Source organism: Electrona antarctica (genome assembly GCF_951216825.1).
Source record: "Electrona antarctica genome assembly, chromosome: 1".
Lineage (NCBI taxonomy): Eukaryota > Metazoa > Chordata > Actinopteri > Myctophiformes > Myctophidae > Electrona > Electrona antarctica.
Window position 1 is genome coordinate 34,656,162 of NC_136806.1, and position 7,148 is coordinate 34,663,309.

Below are 7,148 nucleotides of genomic sequence, written 5' to 3' on the forward strand. Positions count from 1 at the left end.
AGCGTTTTGGCCAAAAACAAAGCAGTTTTCTATGCATTTCAGGGGTACTGTGGGGTTTTTTGAACCCCCAATTTTTTTATTGGCTGTGCCAAAAAAAAATCAGTTTTCTATGCATTTCAGGGGTACTGTGGGTTTTTTTTTATTTTTGTATTGGCTGTGCCAAAAAAAGCAGTTTTCTATGCATTTCAGGGGTACTGTGGGGTTTTTTGAACCCCCAATTTTTTTATTGGCTGTGCCAAAAAAAAGCAGTTTTCTATGCATTTCAGGGGTACTGTGGGGTTTTTTGAACCCCCAATTGTTTTATTGGCTGTGCCAAAAAAAAGCAGTTTTCTATGCATTTCAGGGGTACTGTGGGGTTTTTTTTAACCCCCAATGTTTTTATTGGCTGTGCCAAAAAAAAGCAGTTTTCTATGCATTTCAGGGGTACTGTGGGGTTTTTTGAACCCCCAATTTTTTTATTGGCTGTGCCAAAAAAAAGCAGTTTTCTATGCATTTCAGGGGTACTGTGGGGTTTTTTGAACCCCCAATTTTTTTATTGGCTGTGCCAAAAAAAAAACAGTTTTCTATGCATTTCAGGGGTACTGTGGGGTTTTTTGAACCCCCAATTTTTGTATTGGCTGTGCCAAAAAAAAGCAGTTTTCTATGCATTTCAGGGGTACTGTGGGGTTTTTTGAACCCCCAATTTTTTTATTGGCTGTGCCAAAAAAAGCAGTTTTCTATGCATTTCAGGGGTACTGTGGGGTTTTTTTTATTTTTGTATTGGCTGTGCCAAAAAAAGCAGTTTTCTATGCATTTCAGGGGTACTGTGGGGTTTTTTGAACCACCAATTTTTTTATTGGCTGTGCCAAAAAAAAAAACAGTTTTCTATGCATTTCAGGGGTACTGTGGGGTTTTTTGAACCCCCAATTTTTTTATTGGCTGTGCCAAAAAAAGCAGTTTTCTATGCATTTCAGGGGTACTGTGGGGTTTTTTGAACCCCCAATTTTTTTATTGGCTGTGCCAAAAAAAGCAGTTTTCTATGCATTTCAGGGGTACTGTGGGGTTTTTTGAACCCCCAATTTTTTTATTGGCTGTGCCAAAAAAAAGCAGTTTTCTATGCATTTCAGGGGTACTGTGGGGTTTTTTGAACCCCCAATTTTTTTATTGGCTGTGCCAAAAAAAGCAGTTTTCTATGCATTTCAGGGGTACTGTGGGGTTTTTTGAACCCCCAATTTTTGTATTGGCTGTGCCAAAAAAAAGCAGTTTTCTATGCATTTCAGGGGTACTGTGGGGTTTTTTGAACCCCCAATTTGTTTATTGGCTGTGCCAAAAAAAGCAGTTTTCTATGCATTTCAGGGGTTTTGACCTTGACCTTTCTAGTGTTTTGACCTTTGACCTTTTGACCTTTGACCTTTTGACCTTTGACCTTTCTAGCGTTTTGGCCAAAAACAAAGCAGTTTTCTATGCATTTCAGGGGTACTGTGGGGTTTTTTGAACCCCCAATTTTTTTATTGGCTGTGCCAAAAAAAAGCAGTTTTCTATGCATTTCAGGGGTACTGTGGGGTTTTTTGAACCCCCAATTTTTTTATTGGCTGTGCCAAAAAAAAGCAGTTTTCTATGCATTTCAGGGGTACTGTGGGGGTTTTTGAACCCCCAATTTTTTTATTGGCTGTGCCAAAAAAAAGCAGTTTTCTATGCATTTCAGGGGTACTGTGGGGTTTTTTGAACCCCCAATTTTTGTATTGGCTGTGCCAAAAAAAAGCAGTTTTCTCAGGGGTACTGTGGGGTTTTTTGAACCCCCAATTTTTTTATTGGCTGTGCCAAAAAAAAGCAGTTTTCTATGCATTTCAGGGGTACTGTGGGGTTTTTTGAACCCCCAATTTTTTTATTGGCTGTGCCAAAAAAAGCCGTTTTCTATGCATTTCAGGGGTTTTGACCTTTGACCTTTCTAGTGTTTTGACCTTTGACCTTTCTAGTGATGAAAAAAGCGCATCGTGGCATTTTGACCTTTCTAGCGATTTGACCTTTGACCTTTTGACCTTTGACCTTTTGACCTTTGACCTTTTGACCTTTGACCTTTCTAGCGTTTTGGCCAAAAAAAAAAGCAGTTTTCTATGCATTTCAGGGGTACTGTGGGGTTTTTTGAACCCCCAATTTTTTTATTGGCTGTGCCAAAAAAAAAGCAGTTTTCTATGCATTTCAGGGGTACTGTGGGGTTTTTTGAACCCCCAATTTTTTTATTGGCTGTGCCAAAAAAAAAGCAGTTTTCTATGCATTTCAGGGGTACTGTGGGGTTTTTTTTATTTTTTTATTGGCTGTGCCAAAAAAAAAGCAGTTTTCTATGCATTTCAGGGGTACTGTGGGGTTTTTTGAACCCCCAATTTTTTTATTGGCTGTGCCAAAAAAAAGCAGTTTTCTATGCATTTCAGGGGTACTGTGGGGTTTTTTGAACCCCCAATTGTTTTATTGGCTGTGCCAAAAAAAAGCAGTTTTCTATGCATTTCAGGGGTACTGTGGGTTTTTTTTAACCCCCAATGTTTTTATTGGCTGTGCCAAAAAAAAGCAGTTTTCTATGCATTTCAGGGGTACTGTGGGGTTTTTTGAACCCCCAATTTTTTTATTGGCTGTGCCAAAAAAAAGCAGTTTTCTATGCATTTCAGGGGTACTGTGGGGTTTTTTGAACCCCCAATTTTTTTATTGGCTGTGCCAAAAAAAAAACAGTTTTCTATGCATTTCAGGGGTACTGTGGGGTTTTTTGAACCGCCAATTTTTTTATTGGCTGTGCCAAAAAAAGCGGTTTTCTATGCATTTCAGGGGTACTGTGGGGTTTTTTGAACCCCCAATTTTTTTATTGGCTGTGCCAAAAAAAGCAGTTTTCTATGCATTTCAGGGGTACTGTGGGGTTTTTTGAACCCCCAATTTTTTTATTGGCTGTGCCAAAAACAAATCAGTTTTCTATGCATTTCAGGGGTACTGTGGGGTTTTTTTATTTTTGTATTGGCTGTGCCAAAAAAAGCAGTTTTCTATGCATTTCAGGGGTACTGTGGGGTTTTTTGAACCCCCAATTTTTTTATTGGCTGTGCCAAAAAAAGCAGTTTTCTATGCATTTCAGGGGTACTGTGGGGTTTTTTGAACCCCCAATTTTTTTATTGGCTGTGCAAAAAAAAAAACAGTTTTCTATGCATTTCAGGGGTACTGTGGGGTTTTTTGAACCCCCAATTTTTTTATTGGCTGTGCCAAAAAAAGCTGTTTTCTATGCATTTCAGGGGTACTGTGGGGTTTTTTGAACCCCCAATTTTTTTATTGGCTGTGCCAAAAAAAGCAGTTTTCTATGCATTTCAGGGGTACTGTGGGGTTTTTTGAACCCCCAATTTTTTTATTGGCTGTGCCAAAAAAAAGCAGTTTTCTATGCATTTCAGGGGTACTGTGGGGTTTTTTGAACCCCCAATTGTTTTATTGGCTGTGCCAAAAAAAAGCAGTTTTCTATGCATTTCAGGGGTACTGTGGGGTTTTTTTAACCCCCAATGTTTTTATTGGCTGTGCCAAAAAAAAGCAGTTTTCTATGCATTTCAGGGGTACTGTGGGGTTTTTTGAACCCCCAATTTTTGTATTGGCTGTGCCAAAAAAAAAGCAGTTTTCTATGCATTTCAGGGGTACTGTGGGGTTTTTTGAACCCCCAATTTTTTTATTGGCTGTGCCAAAAAAAAAACAGTTTTCTATGCATTTCAGGGGTACTGTGGGGTTTTTTGAACCCCCATTTTTTTTATTGGCTGTGCCAAAAAAAGCGGTTTTCTATGCATTTCAGGGGTACTGTGGGGTTTTTTGAACCCCCAATTTTTTTATTGGCTGTGCCAAAAAAAAGCAGTTTTCTATGCATTTCAGGGGTACTGTGGGGTTTTTTGAACCCCCAATTTTTTTATTGGCTGTGCCAAAAAAAAGCAGTTTTCTATGCATTTCAGGGGTACTGTGGGGTTTTTTGAACCCCCAATTTTTTTATTGGCTGTGCCAAAAAAAAGCAGTTTTCTATGCATTTCAGGGGTACTGTGGGGTTTTTTGAACCCCCAATTTGTTTATTGGCTGTGCCAAAAAAAGCAGTTTTCTATGCATTTCAGGGGTTTTGACCTTGACCTTTCTAGTGTTTTGACCTTTGACCTTTTGACCTTTGACCTTTTGACCTTTGACCTTTCTAGCGTTTTGGCCAAAAACAAAGCAGTTTTCTATGCATTTCAGGGGTACTGTGGGGTTTTTTGAACCCCCAATTTTTTTATTGGCTGTGCCAAAAAAAAGCAGTTTTCTATGCATTTCAGGGGTACTGTGGGGTTTTTTGAACCCCCAATTTTTTTATTGGCTGTGCCAAAAAAAAGCAGTTTTCTATGCATTTCAGGGGTACTGTGGGGGTTTTTTATTTTTGTATTGGCTGTGCCAAAAAAAGCAGTTTTCTATGCATTTCAGGGGTACTGTGGGGTTTTTTGAACCCCCAATTTTTTTATTGGCTGTGCCAAAAAAAAGCAGTTTTCTATGCATTTCAGGGGTACTGTGGGGTTTTTTGAACCCCCAATTTTTTTATTGGCTGTGCCAAAAAAAAAACAGTTTTCTATGCATTTCAGGGGTACTGTGGGGTTTTTTGAACCCCCAATTTTTTTATTGGCTGTGCCAAAAAAAGCAGTTTTCTATGCATTTCAGGGGTACTGTGGGGTTTTTTGAACCCCCAATTTTTTTATTGGCTGTGCCAAAAAAAAGCAGTTTTCTATGCATTTCAGGGGTACTGTGGGGTTTTTTGAACCCCCAATTTTTTTATTGGCTGTGCCAAAAAAAAAGCAGTTTTCTAAGCATTTCAGGGGTACTGTGGGGTTTTTTGAACCCCCAATTTTTTTATTGGCTGTGCCAAAAAAAAAACAGTTTTCTATGCATTTCAGGGGTACTGTGGGGTTTTTTGAACCCCCAATTTTTTTATTGGCTGTGCCAAAAAAAAGCAGTTTTCTATGCATTTCAGGGGTACTGTGGGGTTTTTTGAACCCCCAATTTTTTTATTGGCTGTGCCAAAAAAAGCAGTTTTCTATGCATTTCAGGGGTACTGTGGGGTTTTTTTTATTTTTGTATTGGCTGTGCCAAAAAAAGCAGTTTTCTATGCATTTCAGGGGTACTGTGGGGTTTTTTGAACCCCCAATTTTTTTATTGGCTGTGCCAAAAAAAGCAGTTTTCTATGCATTTCAGGGGTACTGTGGGGTTTTTTGAACCCCCAATTTTTTTATTGGCTGTGCCAAAAAAAGCAGTTTTCTATGCATTTCAGGGGTACTGTGGGGTTTTTTGAACCCCCAATTTTTGTATTGGCTGTGCCAAAAAAAAGCAGTTTTCTATGCATTTCAGGGGTACTGTGGGGTTTTTTGAACCCCCAATTTTTTTATTGGCTGTGCCAAAAAAAGCAGTTTTCTATGCATTTCAGGGGTACTGTGGGGTTTTTTGAACCCCCAATTTTTGTATTGGCTGTGCCAAAAAAAAGCAGTTTTCTATGCATTTCAGGGGTACTGTGGGGTTTTTTGAACCCCCAATTTTTTTATTGGCTGTGCCAAAAAAAGCAGTTTTCTATGCATTTCAGGGGTACTGTGGGGTTTTTTTTATTTTTGTATTGGCTGTGCCAAAAAAAGCAGTTTTCTATGCATTTCAGGGGTACTGTGGGGTTTTTTGAACCCCCAATTTTTGTATTGGCTGTGCCAAAAAAAGCAGTTTTCTATGCATTTCAGGGGTACTGTGGGGTTTTTTGAACCCCCAATTTTTTTATTGGCTGTGCCAAAAAAAGCAGTTTTCTATGCATTTCAGGGGTACTGTGGGGTTTTTTGAACCCCCAATTTTTTTATTGGCTGTGCCAAAAAAAAGCAGTTTTCTATGCATTTCAGGGGTACTGTGGGGTTTTTTGAACCCCCAATTTTTTTATTGGCTGTGCCAAAAAAAGCAGTTTTCTATGCATTTCAGGGGTACTGTGGGGTTTTTTGAACCCCCAATTTTTGTATTGGCTGTGCCAAAAAAAAGCAGTTTTCTATGCATTTCAGGGGTACTGTGGGGTTTTTTGAACCCCCAATTTGTTTATTGGCTGTGCCAAAAAAAGCAGTTTTCTATGCATTTCAGGGGTTTTGACCTTGACCTTTCTAGTGTTTTGACCTTTGACCTTTTGACCTTTGACCTTTTGACCTTTGACCTTTCTAGCGTTTTGGCCAAAAACAAAGCAGTTTTCTATGCATTTCAGGGGTACTGTGGGGTTTTTTGAACCCCCAATTTTTTTATTGGCTGTGCCAAAAAAAAGCAGTTTTCTATGCATTTCAGGGGTACTGTGGGGTTTTTTGAACCCCCAATTTTTTTATTGGCTGTGCCAAAAAAAAGCAGTTTTCTATGCATTTCAGGGGTACTGTGGGGGTTTTTGAACCCCCAATTTTTTTATTGGCTGTGCCAAAAAAAAGCAGTTTTCTATGCATTTCAGGGGTACTGTGGGGTTTTTTGAACCCCCAATTTTTGTATTGGCTGTGCCAAAAAAAAGCAGTTTTCTATGCATTTCAGGGGTACTGTGGGGTTTTTTGAACCCCCAATTTTTTTATTGGCTGTGCCAAAAAAAAGCAGTTTTCTATGCATTTCAGGGGTACTGTGGGGTTTTTTGAACCCCCAATTTTTTTATTGGCTGTGCCAAAAAAAGCCGTTTTCTATGCATTTCAGGGGTTTTGACCTTTGACCTTTCTAGTGTTTTGACCTTTGACCTTTCTAGTGATGAAAAAAGCGCATCGTGGCATTTTGACCTTTCTAGCGATTTGACCTTTGACCTTTTGACCTTTGACCTTTTGACCTTTGACCTTTTGACCTTTGACCTTTCTAGCGTTTTGGCCAAAAAAAAAAGCAGTTTTCTATGCATTTCAGGGGTACTGTGGGGTTTTTTGAACCCCCAATTTTTTTATTGGCTGTGCCAAAAAAAAAGCAGTTTTCTATGCATTTCAGGGGTACTGTGGGGTTTTTTGAACCCCCAATTTTTTTATTGGCTGTGCCAAAAAAAAAGCAGTTTTCTATGCATTTCAGGGGTACTGTGGGGTTTTTTTTATTTTTTTATTGGCTGTGCCAAAAAAAAAGCAGTTTTCTATGCATTTCAGGGGTACTGTGGGGTTTTTTGAACCCCCAATTTTTTTATTGGC